This window comes from Taudactylus pleione, unplaced genomic scaffold, assembly GCF_031769625.1.
Source record: "Taudactylus pleione unplaced genomic scaffold, aTauple2 ptg000555l, whole genome shotgun sequence".
NCBI classification, from domain to species: Eukaryota; Metazoa; Chordata; class Amphibia; order Anura; family Myobatrachidae; genus Taudactylus; species Taudactylus pleione.
Window position 1 is genome coordinate 2004652 of NW_028284957.1, and position 18141 is coordinate 2022792.

Sequence of the window (18141 nt, forward strand, 5' to 3'; positions counted from 1 at the left end):
CAACCTCATCAAACTGCAGGGGCAGGCAAATCACTGTATGCCCCTTCATTGTCACAGGTCTGTGATGGGGATGGCCATCGGAAACCGGCAGTTGGCAACCATCGACAGTAAGTCTCTGATCCGATGGAGAAGCTTTATCCATTCGATGTCAGGATTGTGATGCTTACCACCCTCCCATGTTCCTTTACAATGGCTGACCCCAGGAAGCAGTAACTGCCGCTGCCCACTAAGCCATCGCCAGGCTCGCCAAGAGCCGCGGTGGGCCCGGGTAACAGGGGGCGTGGCCTAATCGCGGGAGGCATGGCCACGCCCCCTTCGAGGAAAAAAAAAGATTTCCATCTGGGCCCCCAGCAGCCACGAGCAGTATCCCTCTGTAGCTCAGCACACGCTGGGCTGCTGTGAGGGGGGGGAGGGGGGGCGGCGTCAGACCCGGGCCCCCGCCAGGCCCCTCAGGAAGCCCGGGCCCGGGTAATTTGTACCCGCTCCCCTCCCTCACGGCGCTCCTGGCCATCGCACTAGTATGCCATTGGCGGTTAAGCTACCCAATAGTTTACATGCCATGGCTACATGTCAACGCTGGGCATGTGGCGATGGGGGCAAGAAAAAAACGGGGACAGGGGCAGCGCCCCATAATACTTCCCCTCGCCTCCCCACCAAACCACTTATTTGAAAATCTAAACAGAGAGACTTATTATTATATTATGTATTGTCACATTTAAAGGATTCGCTCATTATGTAAATCCCAGTGCAGGAAGATAAGGGCGGGTAAAGCGCGCTGCCAACTTGTGCTGATCTGGTGGGTGGAAATAACATATGAAAAGCACAGAACCTGTCTCATAGATATCATCTTTTTAACCCATTCATAGACAGCTATCCAGTCGGAATGATATCATTCATAAGGTCGACACCACCATTAAAAATGTCAACATGGTTCAAACTGTTGATGCCAGAAATCCAACATGTCCACAATGTCGACATCTGAACTGTCACCATGTGGAATGTCGACAGGGTTAGGCTGCGGGGTGGGAGGGGAGGTTAGGCTGCTGGGTGGGGAACTGTCACCATGTGGAATGTCGACAGTCTGAGAAAGCAGACGGTCAGGGTTAGGCTCTGCAGTGAGGGTTAGGCTGCTGGGTGGGGAGGAGGTTAGAGTTAGATTGCGGGGTGAGGAGGAGATTAGGGTTAGGCTGCGGAGTGGGGAGGAGGTTAGGAATAGCATGCAGGGTGAGGAGGAGATTATGGTTAGGCTGCGGGGTGGGAGGGGAGATTAGGTTTAGGCTGCAGGATGGGAGGGGAGGTTAAGATAGGCTGCGCGGTGGGGAGGAGGCTAGGGTTAGGCTGCAGGGAGGGGAGGAGGTTAGGGATAGTCTGTGGAGCAGAGAGGAGATTAGGGATAGGCTGCGGTGTGGGAGGGGAGGTTAGGCTGCTGGGTGGGGAGGAAGTTTTGGTTAGGCTGCTGGGTGAGGAGGAGGTTAGGCTTAGGCTGCTGGGTGGGAATGAGGTTAGGGTTAGGCTGCGGGGTGGGAAGAGAGGTTAGGCTGCTGGGTGGGGAGGAGGATAGGGATAGGCTGTGGGGTGGGGAGGAGGTTATGGTTAGGCTGCGGAGTGGGGAGGAGGATAGGGATAGGCTGTGGGGTGAAGAGGAGGTTAGGGTTAGGCTGCTGGGTGGGAATGAGGTTAGGGTTAGGCTGCGGGGTGGGAGGAGAGGTTAGGCTGCAGGGTGGGGAGGATGTTAGGGTTAGGCTGCTGGGTGGGAATGAGGTTAGGGTTAGGCTGCGGGGTGGGAAGAGAGGTTAGGCTGCTGGGTGGGGAGGAGGATAGGGATAGGCTGTGGGGTGGGGAGGAGGTTATGGTTAGGCTGCGGAGTGGGGAGGAGGATAGGGATAGGCTGTGGGGTGAGGAGGTTAGGCTTAGGCTGCTGGGTGGGAATGAGGTTAGGGTTAGGCTGCGGGGTGGGAGGAGAGGTTAGGCTGCTGGGTGGGGAGGATGTTAGGGTTAGGCTGCTGGGTGGGAATGAGGTTAGGGTTAGGCTGCAGGGTGGGAGGAGAGGTTAGGCATAGGCTGCGAGGTGGGGAGGAGGTTAGGGATAGGTTGCGGAGTGGGGAGGACATTAGGGTTAGGCTGCGGGGTGGGAGGAGAGGTTAGGCATAGGCTGCGAGGTGGGGAGGAGGTTAGGGATAGGCTGCGGAGTGGGGAGGACATTAGGGTTAGGCTGCGAGGTGGGAGGGGAGGTTAGGATTAGGCTGCAGGGTGGGGAGGAGGTTAGAGTTAGGCTACAGGGTGGGGAGGAAGTTAGGGATAGGGTGCGGGGTGGGGAGGAGGTTAGAGATAGGCTCATGGGTGGGAGGGGAGATTAGAGTTAGGCTGCTGGGTGGGAGATGAGGTTAGGGATAGGCTGTGGGGTGGGGAGGAGGTTAGGATTAGGCTGCTGGGGAGGAGGTTAGGGATAAGCTGCTGGATGGGGAGTTTAGGAATAGGCTGTGGGGTGGGGAGGAGGTTAGGGTTAGGCTGCGGGGTGGGAGGGGAGGTTAGGGTTAGGCTACGGGGTGGGGGTCAAGTTAGGGTTAAGCACTAAGGGTAGGGTTTAGGAATGGTGGGGAAAATAGTCACTGATACTGAGACATAGACAAATTCGGTCCTCATGGACTACTGCAAGGTAATAAAAATGGTCTGTACTTACTATTGCGATTAAAATTGCAAAGGGCAACTTTTCTGAATAGAGCTGTCCTTTGCAATGAGAGGACTTCGGATTTATGACCCAGGAGCATGTGCCGGTTGATGCGCGCCTCTCAGGGAACACTGTGAGGAAAACCCCATAGGCCTCTATTAGGCAATGCCATCTATAGATACCATCGCCTACCGAGTCCAAGCTCCGGAAAGTGTTGCATTCCGGAACTTTGTACATATAGGGAATGCGACCAGAACTCTGAAAATGTCAGGTTCTATCTGGGGCGCGGCTTAGGGCGAAGATGGGTCCTTAAAAAATTTCCTGGGTTGAGTGACCAAGGAATCTGACCCTATTGGCTACCAGAGTCGGAATCTGGGAAGGACCCCTGTAACGGTGCAGTGTGGAACGGCATGACCCGACTCACGATGACCCCGGCCATGCCTCAAACAAGCAAACTGGTTGGCTTCAATAGCACTTGGAGTTGACTTAATTTCCAAGTGTCCATTGCAATGTTGCAGAGTGGCTCCCAGATTGTCGGCAAGTATGTTTATCCATCCACACCCTCATCTTTAGTATGAACCTCATGCTGAGCACAAGAGGTATGTCTGAAACAGGCCTCCTGCCCCGCACGCACGGCTCAGAATAACACAGAACTCTCGGTTGTAGTTTACAAATCAGAGACAATCTAGACAAACATTGCAGCGCTGACAGGGGTGATTTACAGGGGTAGCTGGCATGGAACCCTTCCTTTGTGCCACATGGCATATTAGCTGGAGCTCCCCATAACAATGTGCACAGAATTTAGAATTCTTATGACCAAGATTTCAGCCCAAGTACCAGGGAAGGTTTCAACCTCAGGGTTTTAAATGCCACTTTGTTCTGTTCGTATGCCTAAATATCTCAGGACCGGCTCCCTATAGAAAGGAGAGACAAGATGCACCATTAGCAGATAATAACCAGAACACAGAACCTCATTCAGAGTCGGTCGTAAGCAGCCGCTCGGTCGTACGCATCCGATGTTTCCAAACCACGCATGCGTACGGTTAGTTGTGCGTACGAGACCTTGCGATCCAAAATGCTGTTGATCGTACGGCTTACGAGCAGGAAGTGGCTTCCGAGAGTTGATTGACATGAAAGGCCGTTGTGGGTGGTGACGGGGGTGGTGGTCTGACAACGCAGGCGTTCCTCACCGTTTTCAGGGCGTTTTAGGGGCGTACATAAATTATCTGCTACGACTGACATAGAAGGCCGGAAGTAGGAAAACGTCACTCTGAGAGCAGGTTAGAGGCCTGGCTGATCGTACAGCTTGAGTTTGGGTACGTGCTCTATCAAGCCCCAGAGTAAAATCGATACTATCGAATGTTACTGATGTTCGGAGTGATGTTTCTATTTTGAGCCACACAAATGCAAGCAGCTAATAATCGTTTGTTTTCGCTAACAACACTGCTAATTGGCATGTAATTGATTCAGTTGCGTTTGCATTAGCGAATAATAAGAATAAATATATTTCATGGCGATGGCTTATTCTATGCGCTTTTTTGGTAATTTTTGGTGTAATTTGCACACAACACAACACAAGCGTCCGCAACCATCAGAAGAAAATTAACATACAGCGACTGACAACGATTGACTCGATCGCCAACTGCTATTACTTGCTAGGTAGAGGAGGTGCTTTGTTCACGTATGGGCGTCACTTTGGTTACGACTGACCGGCCGTGCGATCGCTTCCTTTTTCAGTTTTGCGGTCGTTAGGCGTACGACCGAGCGGCCGCTTACGACCGACTCTGAATGAGGGCCACAGTGTGGAAGGATTAGTTATCAGGTGCTGAAAAACTACACAGCTCTGGAGTTGCAATCAATAGCCTCTCCATAGACTGGCAATAAGAGCAGGAGATGGATGGATAGTGGGGCCCCGTCAATAAGTCCTCGGGCTACAAAGTTACCGTTCAATATTCAAACAACATTAAGAGACAATAAGCAGGAAGATTGCTGTTAACATGTTCATTGCCGGCCACAATAAGATGTGGTTTCTATGGTCACAGGCAGATCTTGATATGCAAAGTTACCCAATGAGCAAAATGCAGGATTGTGCCCAATCCCACTGCTGTAGTGCCTGACAGCCTGTCAGTAATTTATCAGTTACTCTCTGTTTCCTGCCTTATTTATGAGAAAGTCCTGCCCACACGCCATGTCATCTGGGTGAAGATCACCGGTGACAATAGAAAAACATCCAAGGAAAGAAGCTATTTAATATCTCTGGAAAAAAGTTGCTTAAAAAGTTCTGCATAGTCTTTAAGCAGTTTCCTAGCAGCTGTCTAGTCCCTGGGGTGACAGGTGAAGGAGAGATAACAGACTTTTTTTTTTGTCTGGGTCAGCACTGCTCAAAGGGTCTGCACAGAAATAGCAACTCTACAATTCTCCATTCGCTTTTTTAAAATATATATATATTTTTAAATCATTAAAAGACTAATAGGGGTTTTCAATATGGGTGCGATAACATCGTTTTTTGCGTTAATATCGCACTTTTTAACGTTTTTGCGTTAATATCACTTGTTTTAGTTTTACACCGTATTCAATTTCAAAGACTTATCGCAGTTTTGAAAAGTCTTTGATAAAAAACGGGGATAACTTTTCACCATTGAATAGGTGTCGAAAAAAAGTGCAGAATTGGAGTTTAGGGGTGCAAGCTTAAAAAAAATAGCCTGCACCCCTGAGATTGACATTTAAAAAAGAACTGTGTCAAAAAAAGTAAAAAAAAAAAATAGGGACACCCCAAAAAATTAATTTGAAAATTGGGGTGCAATAAAAAAAAAAAATGGAAAAAATTGTTAAACAATAGGGAAATAGGTTCAGGGCTATTCTGCAAGTATGCGGCAGGTGTTTTGAAGAATAGAATTATAGCGGCAGGTGCACAAATGCAGAATTTTTAAAAACTTACTTTAGGGATATTAAAATATGCTAGTATCCATTTTCATATACCCCAAATTTGATGGGACCACTTAAAAATACAAAAAAAATAACCTAAGTGCTCTTCTGCATCACTTCTTCAATGTCGGGAAAAAAACACCTGCTGCGGCTATTTAAAGCCCCGACTTTCAATTAAAGGCTAAAACGGGGGTACCCATAGTGATCCCCCATGTTTTTACTACTTTACAATTATTTTAAGGAAAAATTCGTAACTTTACGCAAATCCAACTTCGGAGTTTCCCGTTTTCGTTAATTTGATATTGAATACGGGGATAAGCGGGAGCGCGCACCATACCTTTACGCAGAAAAAAACTCAGATATGAAACGTTAACTTCGCCAGGGAAGTTAACCTTTCATATTGAATACTCCTCTAAATATTAGACAATGTATACGTTTATAAAAAATATATATTTTATCTTTTTCTAACACTATTTTGTTTTTAATTCAGTAATAATTTTGGAATTAATACTTTATAATGTCGTCCAATCAACGAAGGACCTGAGTTTGCCATCAAACAGTTATTCTAACTCCTATTGGTTATTGTCCTTATCCCTAGGTGCACTGAATTGTTTGTTATTGTAAGTCAGTTATTATTTTGTATGTGCAATTAAAATACAGTTTATTTTATGCATGGTTGACTGTCTTAGGACCTGAAAGTGGTAGTAGAGTACCCTCAGTGGTAAATGTTGACATGAGAATGTCGACAGGGTCGAACTGTTGACATGCAGTGGCTCCGGTGTACTGGCAGTGACGTGAGGCAGTGATGTTCTGGTGAGTATTTTCCACACTATCCCTAATCCTAGTCCCTACCCCTAGTGCTTCACATTAACCCCCCCGTAGTCTTGCTGTAGCATCCCTTCACAGCCTAAACACCCACCCTCAGCCGTTCCTAACCGACGGCATCGTCAGACTATCTACATTTCAAATGGTCACCATTCAGACATTGTGAACATGTCTACACCCTGAGGATGTTGACGGTTTGAACCATGTCGGCATAAATAAATGTTGACACGGTTACTGTTGACCTTCTGACCGGATACCTCGGGCTATAAGAAGAGTTGGGGACCTGAAACCAAATTTTAAAATTACCATTAAATGGAAATATTTATTTTTTGTTTCTGGTTACCCACCTGTCTTCTTTTTCAGTGAAACAATAATTATTAACTGTGAGTGCTTTTGGCTGATCAGGGCTGTGGGGGTGAGGGAGACCTCGGGGGGGGGGGGGGGAGGTTGTAACAGTTTGCAAATTTTAGGCAAGTTTAAGTTCCCTGGAAACTACGTCGTGGTTCTGGCGACTTTACACTCACAGTCGCCAGATGTAATAGAAGTTGATATTGAAGTTTAGTATGAAACTCAATGGCGAGTTCCAGTGATTTGTGGCAGGTAAGACAGGACAAACTCACCAGAATCTCGCTGAACACTCACCAGAAACTCATCAGTGACGGTTATTTTTCTTTACCACCTAAACAGAGTCATCACCCTCAGTCAAGTTGGAAGGTTGAGTTGGTTACTCTTTGTCTTGTGTTCGCTTTGCTGTATGGCACCCTTGGCGGTATCCGCCTGCAATGGATGATGTTGTCTGGCTATAGTGCCCTGACGGATTGCACTGATTCTGGGCGTCCTTTTTGCTGCCACCATAAAGTTTTCTTCCTTTTAATGTTTATAAATTAATAGCAAACATTTCCATATTATATATTTATGTGTCTTTATAAGTAGTCCATTGCTTTATTGTAGTTATACCTTGTAAAACAATCCTAAGCTAACTTATAAACTAAGAATAACCCCACAGACACCGGTGTATTGGTTTAAGGTCACAGCTTTTATTGATTGAATGACCAGATTTTAGTTCCGAAGAGGTGACTAAGGAGGAGCTACAAAACCCAGCTCTAGCCAATTAAAACCATTAAAATGAGGGGGGCGACTAATACGACCCCTCTCTATATATAGGTGTAACCCACGCGCAAAGGTCATACCACCCTTTAATATGGCACAGTCCGGACGCTCCTGCAAGGAAGTGCCCATTGTCCCGCCCGCATGAGTGGGACATACCCGCCGTCCTTCAAAAGGGTAAATGCCCCACAATGACCACTTACACCAATATGGCCGCTGGTTAGCAGTGCCTTCCGCCTAGCTGTGCCTATCTATTATAATTAATAAAGACAACCAAACAAATGTATAGCGAGGCTTTGCGTGGGAGGGTGGGACTTGAAACTGAAAAGAGGCTGGACTAAATTCCAATTGGCCCTTAAATACCCATTCACAGTATACGCCCCCTCACTCTATTCTAATTGGCTACTCCGCAGCCATGCAAAACCTACCAAACCTGCCTAGCAACAGTTTACCTACATTTACCAATTACAAAAAATTAGGACTCTTAAGTAGCTTCGTGCTTAAACAGCCCTCATCTAGTCTTAGATAAGGGGGGTATTCAATTTGGAGCGAAAAGTCCGGACTTTTCGCATGCCGGACTTTTCTCTCCACATCGGAGGTTTGGCAGGGGATAAAGTATCGGGTGCGTGCCTGCTTATCCCCGTATTCAATTCCAGAAGCTGCGGAATCGGGTCCCGGTGGAAAGGTAAGTATAGAAAGAATCAGGGAATTTTTGGGAAATGTTCCTTGGACCCCCCTAAAGATGTCCAGACATGGGGGATCATTATGGGTACCCCCGTTTTTGCCTGCTGAAGGTAATCGGGGGGTTTAAATAGCCGCGGCAGGTGCATAAATGTGCCTGTGAAGAAGGGGTACAGAATAGCATTTAGCTTTTTTTTTCAAAAAAACCTACTTCCATCAAATTTGGGGTACATGAAAATGGGTGTAAGCATATTTTTAAGTCCCTTAAATGATTTTTAAAAATTCTTCAAAATGCACCTGCGGCTACAACCCACAATGAAGAAAACACCTGCCGCATACTTGGGAGCCCCTCTGGAATCTATTTAGTTACTTTAGGATTTTGTCCCCCATATTTTTTTTTTAACACCAAAATTCAAGTTAATTTGTTGGGATGTCCCCGATTTTTTTTTAAACTTTTTTTTGACACACATTAATTTTAGGGGACATTCCCAGGGGTTCAGTCTATTTTTTTAAGCCTGCACCCCTAAACCCCAGTTCTGCACTATTTTTCACCACCTATTGTGTGGAGAAAATTTATCCCCGTCTTTTTACAAAGACTTTTCGCACCGGCGAAAAGTCTTTGAAATTGAATACGGGCATAATTAAAACAGGCGAAAATGATGTCACCGGCGATAATATATCACCGGTAACGGGTTTTCGCCTCAAATTTAATACACCCATAGAAGGTTATGTTTTTTAATGACTTGCACATATGAAGTGCCTCAGTTGTTAGAAGGTTTATGCATTTATGTCTGGGCTGCACATAATAAACCCGTATTAAACATATGTATTACTTTGTCACTAATTAATACTCAATTAAGGAGTCGCTATGAGTATCCCTGTCATGAAAATTATGCATACAATAGATAAAGGAGGTGTCAGTTTTATTAAACAACTACTGTGTAAAGTGTATATAGAAATTAGAGATGTGCGGGTTCGGTTTTACTCATTTATTTTCGCCAAAATGATCGCAAGTTTGAATTTATCTTACTGGCTATCCAAAACACGTGACAGCCGATAGCCATTAAAATGCCGTTTTTGAGATCCGAACATATCCGAGTAAAACCGAACCACACATCTCTAATAGAAATTATGAGAGCTATGGGCCCGATACAGAGTCATACACACACCCGATGGCGGGGGATTCTGGGCGTGTCTCCCCTGTTTTCTGGAAGTGCTGAGGTCAGGGTGTGCGTCTTGCGGTTCATATTTCCTGGCCCCGGTAAAGGAGTTCCGGTGCCATTCTGAGTAAGCTTAGACTGTGAATCGCGGGTTCGTGGGGGGCGGCCATAATTATGTGATTCTCATTGAAATGCGTCGTATTGGTGCCATCCCCTCCTTAAGGACCCTTGATGGCTGTAGCATGTCAATCATGCTGCAGCTTAGGGGGCACTGCCAGCGATCTCGCAGTGCAAGATCTGCGCATGCGCAAATCGGTATCCATCGGAGATGTTTGTGTACATCGCTGAATCAGCCTCATAGTACGTTCCGCCTTGACCAGAATGAGGAACTTTGCTTTTTCCTGATAAACTCCATTATCTAGAACTACTGAGCATCCTGACATTTCCATTTCCGTAAAGAGATGAGAGAGGAGCCCTCTGTCCTGATCTTTCTCTAACTGGCCCATTACTATTCTGAGAGCTGCACATTTGTATCCTACTGTCATACATAAACAGCACTGTGGGACTTATTGAATATACAGCATCTAAAGAAACATTTAGGGGTCTATGTACTAAGCAGTGCTAGGAGACAGAGTGAAAAGTGATAAGGTGCCAGCCAATCAGCTCCCAACTGTCATTTTTCAAACACAGCCTGTGAGATGACAGTTGGAAGCTGATTGGCTGGCACCTTATCACTTCCTTATCACTTTTCACTCTGGCCCTGATTCAGAGCCGGACGCTCTGACCAGAGCGCTTGCTCTGAATCAGGGCCCACCTCCATTAATATGGAGCATCCTCCTGGACGATCGTATAGCTGTGGGTTACCACCCACAGCATATACGAGCGTGCAGGATGATGGTCGCGATGGTCTTGACCATCGCGACCATCGAAACTGCGAGCAAAAGCCTGCGGTTGAGTTTTTCAACCGCAAGGCCAGGAGTGATTTTGGCTCTATCAGAGCCAAAATCACTCCCACTGACATCACTAGTGATGTCAGTGGGGCCGGCTTCAGACGGTAGGCGTTCCCTTGGGAACGCCTCCGTCTGGCAGGCACACCCCCGACACGCCCACCAAAGGGGGCGTGCTGTCAGTCAACATCGACAGCACGCCCCCTTTGATGAGACACTCCGAGCAAAGGAAAGTCCTTCGCTCGTCGGGTCTCGCGCATGCGCACGACGGAGCTCCCTCCGTTGTGCGCATGCGCAGTGCGGACCATCGACCCACTTGTGAACGGACAGCCGCTCGTGACTGGGTCTGAATGAGGGCCTCTGTCTCCTAACACTGCTTAGTAAATAGACCCCTTACTCTTAATATTTAGATTGCTGTACATAAAATATATTGTAGTAGTAATATAAGAAAGGTCCATGCCAAAGATAAATGTTCAGATATAACTACACAAATATTTGGGATAATACTGTTGTGGATGGGGGTGACATTTTTTTTCCTGTGCGTGCCAGCTGTCCTGTATGCAAGGCTACTGAAGAACATAACAGGCATACATTCCTAATAGTTTTGGCAATTTGTGACTTGTAAGATTCAATTTGAAGTTAGATAAACTTGCAACTGGAGATATGCTGAAATTGTGAAATGAAAACATACCCGAATTTAGGGGTTCCAAGTAGAACCGGGTCAAGGTTCAGATTCACTTTTGTGACCAGGTTCAAACAGAGTCCCAGTTCACATCTGTTCCTGGTTCAGAACTCGGATTTAAAAACAGAACTTGGCTTTTGGATTCGTACATTTTAGCTGGTTTTATCGATTTTTAGCCGAATCAAAATCTAAAACACGAAGATGAATCTAGATCCAAAACACGGGGTAAATGTAATAGCCTGCGATATGTAGGCATTGGTGACATCCCGGCGAGTCTGTCCGATGTGTGGCATGGTGGTATCATTTCCGAGCACGCCAGGCTGTGCGATAACTGACATTGTCGCAAACTATGTGATCTGTCACAAATGCAGTCGGCGGCCCCCCTGCATCCCTGTACCCTCCCCCAGTGTCGCCGTGCTGCCGATCTTCAGGACCCCCCACCCGGCAGCTGCAGAGCGGAGCAGCCATTGGGGAAATGTAAATTAATACCCCTCAGTCCCCTAGTTTCTATCTGGCATCTGCTTTGAGGGGCTGCCACTGGGGAAATCAAAGTCACAATGGTGGCGAAGTTCCGATCATCGATAGTCCAATATATCTATGACCGATATAATAAAAAAAGATGCTACTGTTATCTGTTTCAAAAATACACACACACATTATATATATATATATTAGGGGTGTGCACCGGCCACTTTTCGTGTTTTGTGTTTTGGTTTTGGATCTGGATCTTTCTTCGTGTTTTGGATCTGGATTGGTTTTGCCAAAACCACCCTTCCGTGTTTTGGGTTCTGGGTTTTGTGTTTTGGATCTGTATTTTTTTGAAAAAAAGCATAAAAACAGCTAAAATCACAGAATTTGTAGGTTTTTCTGCTCCTATGCTATTATTAACCTCAATAACCTTAATTTCCACTCATTTCCAGTCTATTCTGAATACCTCACACCTCACAATAGTGTTTTTATGTCCAAAAGGTTGCACCGAGGTAGCTGGATGACTATGCTAAGCGACACGAGTGGGCGGCACAAACACGTGACCCATCTAGGCGTGATACAGCAGTGGCAGACAGGATGGCATTGAAAAACTAGGCCCCAAACTGTACATAATGCAAAGAAAAAAAAGAGGTGCAAGATGGAATTGTCCTTGGGCCCTCCCACCCACCCTTATGTTGTATAAACAGGACATGCACACTTTAACAAACCAATCATTTCAGCGCCAGGGTCTGCCACACAACTGTGGCTGAAATGATTGGTTCGTTTGGGCCCCCACAAAACAAGCTGGCAATTAATCTGTCCCTGCACAAACTGGCTCTACGGAGGCAAGATGTCATCCTCATCCTCCTCATCCACCGATTCCTCACCCTCTTCAGTGTGTACATCCTCATCCTCACAGAGTATTAATTCATCCCTGCTGGAACCACAGGTCCCTCTGTACGTTCTGGAGGCTGGTCTCCCTGGAAGAGTTGATAATTCATTTTATGAACATCATCTTCTCCACATTTTGTGGAAGCAACCTCCTACGCCTTTCGCTGACAAGGTTCCCGGCTGCACTAAACACTCTTTCGGAGTACACACTGGAGGGGGGGCAACTCAGGTAAAATAGAGCCAGTTTGTACAGGGACCTCCAAATTGCTTCTTTTTCCTGCCAGTACAGGTACGGACTGTCTGACATGCCTACTTGGATGCTGTCACCGATGTAATCCTTTAACAGACAGACGCACGCTTGTCGCTGCTGCTTTGAGGATTCAAGTGCGGCTACAGCCCACACAATTCACAAAGACAGAAAAAAAAAAAGAATATTTTTATTGTTTGTGGAGCACACTTTGAGGGTGTCACCACCCTTTAACAGACAGACGCACGCTTGTCGCTGCTGCTTTAAGGATGCAGGTGCGGCTACAGCCCACACAATTCACAAAGACAGAAAAAAGAAGAATATTTTTATTGTTTGTGTAGCACACTTTGAGGGTGTCACCACCCTTTAACAGACAGACGCACGCTTGTCGCTGCTGCTTTGAGGATGCAAGTGCAGCTACATTGCACACAAGTCACAAACACATTAAAAAAATAGTTTTTTATTTTTTGGAGCACTTTGAGAGTTACACCACCCTTTAACAGACAGACGCACGCTTGTCGCTGCTGCTTTAAGGATGCAGGTGCGGCTACAGCCCACACATTTCACAAAGACCGAAAAAAAAAGAACAATATTTTAATTGTTTGTGTAGCACACTGTGAGGGTGTCACCACCCTTTAACAGACAGACGCACGCTTGTCGCTGCTGCTTTAAGGATGCAGGTGCGGCTACAGCCCACACAATTCACAAAGACAGAAAAAAGAAGAAGAATATTTTTATTGTTTGTGTAGCACACTTTGAGGGTGTCACCACCTTTTAACAGACAGACGCACGCTTGTCGCTGCTGCTTTGAGGATGCAGGTGGAATCTAGACGGGATTTGGAACCGAGGACACACTACCTCCATCAATTGTCTAAATCCCACTGCACTAATGTCGGATACCGGACGCACGTCTAACACCAACATAGCAGTCAAGGCCTCAGTTATACGTTTTGCTTCAGGATGACTGCTGTCGTACTTCATCCTCATCGCTAGGGACTGTTGGAGGGTCAATTGTTTAGTAAAAGTAGTGATGTTCCTACTTCCTCTCTGGGATGATGAACAACTCCCAGCAGCAGCAACAGCACTAGGAGGAAGTGGTTCTTGATCTTTCCCTATTTTATTTTTATCGGAGAAAGTTTGGTCCTCCATTTATGTTATATTGATATATAATATACGTGCGGCTAAAGCGCACACAAACACAGAAAATATTTTTTTATTTTTGCTGGAGAGTAGTGCACTTTGTGGGTTACACCACCCTTTAAGAAATGAGCCAGCCGGCTCTTTACTTAAGGGACACAGGCGCACGCTTGGCGCTGCTCCTTTGTTGATGCACGTGCAGCCACAGTGCACACAAGTCACAAACACAGAAAATATATATTTTTTTGGTTTGGAGTGTACTTTGGGGGTTACAGAACCCTTTAACGGTCAAGCCAGCCGGCCCTTTACTTATGACACAGGCGCACGCTTGGCACTACTTTGTTGATGCACGTGCGGCTACTGCGCACACAATTCATAAACACAGAAAATAATTTTTTTTTTGGTTTGGACTGGAGTGTACTTTCGGGGGTTACAGCACCCTTTAACGGTCAAGCCAGCCGGCCCTTTACTTATGACATAGGCGCACGCTTGGCACTACTTTGTTGATGCACGTGCGGCTACTGCGCACACAATTCACAAACACAGAAAATAATTTTTTTTTTGGTTTGGACTGGAGTGTACTTTCGGGGGTTACAGCACCCTTTAACGGTCAAGCCAGCCGGCCCTTTACTTATGACACAGGCGCACGCTTGGCACTACTTTGTTGATGCACGTGCGGCTACTGCGCACACAATTCACAAACACAGAAAATAATTTTTTTTTTGGTTTGGACTGGAGTGTACTTTGGGGGTTACAGCACCCTTTAACGGTCAAGCCAGCCGGCCCTTTACTTATGACACAGGCGCACGCTTGGCACTACTTTGTTGATGCACGTGCGGCTACTGCGCACACAATTCACAAACACAGAAAATATTTTTTTTTTGGTTTGGACTGGAGTGTACTTTGGGGGTTACGGCACCCTTTAACGGTCAAGCCAGCCGGCCCTTTACTTATGACACAGGTGCACGCTTGGCACTACTTTGTTGATGCACGTGCGGCTACTGCGCACACAATTCACAAACACAGAAAATATTTTTTTTTTGGTTTGGACTGGAGTGTACTTTCGGGGGTTACAGCACCCTTTAACGGTCAAGCCAGCCGGCCCTTTACTTATGACACAGGCGCACGCTTGGCACTACTTTGTTGATGCACGTGCGGCTACTGCGCACACAATTCACAAACACAGAAAATATATTATTTTTTTAGCACTTGGGGGGAGCACCCCTGATGGACAGAGCACCCCCTGGACAACACTACAGCACCCCTTTAGGACTGGGACACTGCACAGGACTTTGGAGTGGACACAGCCCCTATGGAGAACTGACTGCACAACACAGTCCAGCCAGCCCCTATGGACTTTGAAGTAGTGGACACAGCCCCTATTAACAACAGCAGCACAGCACAACACAGCCAGCCCCTATGGACTTTGAAGTAGTGGACAACAGCAGCACTACACTACACTACACTACACAGCCCTAACTCCAACCCTCCCTCTTCACTGTCCACAGCCGAGTGAGAAAATGGCGCCGACGCGGGTACCTTATATAGGATCCAAAACCCGCGAGACTCGGAAGGCGGGATGATGACGTTTTGCCTCGATTTCAGATCCGAGTCAGGCGGGAAAAGTCGAGCCTGATTCGGATTGGACTCGGATCGGGGGGGCTCGGGGGGGGTTCGGATTTCAGAAATCCGAACCCGCTCACCCCTAATATATATATATATATATATATAAATATATAGTACTATGATTGACAATTAGGTGACCAGTTTGCAAAAAGTGCTAGTGCAAACAATAAATTAATAAGTCACATATAACATCAATAAATATGTATTAAACCAATGATAAAATGATAAAGTGCCACAGTGAAATATAAGATATATAATTTAATTTATCAAGGTAAATAATGCATAGACGGTGATCACATAAGATACAATAGTCCACAATTCAATACAATAAATAAATGAATTAATAAATGGATAAAAAGAGGGTATCAGCTTATCTGAATATAAAAGAGTTAAAGTTCATGGGGTAAGAGACTGCTACCTCCAACGTGTTTCATCCAGGGACTTCTTCAAGGGATGAAACGCGTTGGGAGTAGCAGTCTCTTACCCCATGAACTTTAACGCTTCTATATTCAGATAAGCTGATATCCTCTTTTTATCCATTTATTTATTCATTTATTTATTTCTTTCTTTTATTGAATTGTGGACTATTATATCTTATGTGATCACTGTCTATGCATTTTTTACCTTGATAAATTATATATTTTATATTTCACTGTGGCACTTTATCTTTTTATCATTGGTTTATCACATATTTATTGATGTTATATGTGACTTATTAATGTATTATTTGCACTAGCACTTTTTGCAAACTGGTCGCCTAATTGTCAATCATAGTACTATTTCTAATTTTGGTAATTGAACACCTGTTGCTCACATATTATTGATTTAAGGCTGATGCCCATTATCTTATGGCTAAGGTTGCTTACATGGTAATTACACAGTTTATTCAGTCTGATATGTTGATTGAGTAAACACTACATGTACTGGTGCCATATCCACATATTTTTTTCACACACACACACACACACACACACACACACACACACACACACACACACACACACACACACACACACACATATATATAATTATTTTTTTATAAAATCGTGTTGGATAAGTTATAAATAGAGGCTCTTAATCTAATTAAATCATAAAAAAAAACAATTTGTGCGCAGTTTTTGGGGAAAAACAATTATCAGTTAAGTGGTTAAAAGACAAAACCAACTTTTTGATTTTTTTTAGGGATGGGGGAGAAGGGGAGAGGGTTAGTACACACCCGACCCCTGTTGGGATACCGACCAACGGGATGCTGCTGTCGGTATTTTGGAGAACATAACATAGCACATAGCATGGTTAGGGTTATGTTTTTTGGGGGGAGGTTAGGTTTAGGCACCCCTGGGGGGGGTTTAGGATTAGGCACTGTTGGTGGGGGGGTTAGGGTTTTGCACTAAGGGGGGAGTATACTGAAAAGACATACGGGTCCAAGCGCTCAGCCCTCAAGGGTATAGTCACCTCCCTAATTTCGTCAGAAAAAATACAAATAATAAAACAAATGTTTTTCATATAGTCACATTTTTTTTTCTCAATGCTGTAATTCCATTTTAAGGCCGGATAAAAGTAAAAATAAGCCCAATCCTAATTCCTTCAATATATGTGAGTTTTCAACACCATGAGTCCAATACTGATATGTGTTTCCTCATGTAGATATATAAAACAGAGGGAGAAACACATTCATAGTGTAAAACCATCAAACAATTTATTTCACTTAAAAATACACACATAAGATGGCTGCGTACCATATATATGCTTTTTCAGAAAAGGTACAGTCAAAAGCATATAGGGGTTATTTATGTAAGCTCCCCCTACTAAGCTATACCTCCTTCTCTCCAGGCAATGGCACTGCCACCTCTGAAGTCACCTACGCGTTTCGCCCCACACTGGGTCTTTTTCAAGGTGTGTGTGTTACTTAGAATCAGGTACTTATAGGGGTTAGAAGTCACCTCCCACTTCCTGTGGTGGGTGGGCGGGCACCAATCTTAAATGTTATCAAAAGGATCTTTATGTTTGCATATAATCTATTTCTCCCTTCATTATTTACTCCATTCCTACTGTATGGCTGGATTATCCCACTTAGAAGCTCGTGCAAATAGCAAACTGGCAGGTTTTAATAAATTGCTGCCACCATTCTGTGGAATGCAAGTTGTCACTTCTGGTTTTGCAGTGGATATTATTTTCCACCCTATGGAGGCAGGTGACGTCCTCTCAGTGCGCCCTTGAAGAGTGATGCAACTGACGAGGGAGGCTCCATTCCACCATACTCCTCCCATCGTCTATCTCACAGCAATTCCCAGAAGTGACATACCTGACGGGGGGACGTGATCCTCACTCCCGTGTTTATTCTTTAAATACTAGAGGTGTCATATATATGAACACAAGAGGTAAGACATTGGTGTCCATTATTGGTTGGTCCATCCCAATAGGGAAATAGCTTCCGATCAATGTATAAAGGAGCATGCATCAAAAACAATATATACAGTCAGGTGCATAAATATTGGGACATTGAGAGAATTTTCATATTTTGGCCTCTATTCACCATCACAATGGCTTTGAAATGAAACAAACAAGATGTGCTTTCACTGCAGACTTTCAGAATTAATTTGAGGGTAATTACATCCAAATCAGGTGAACGGTGTAGGAATTACAATGGTTTCTATATGTGCCTCCCACTTTTTAAGGGGCCAAAAGTAATGGCACAAACTAAACAATCCTAAATCTAGCTTTCACTTTTTAATACTTTGTTGCAAATCCTTTGCAGGCAATTACAGCCTGAAGTCTGG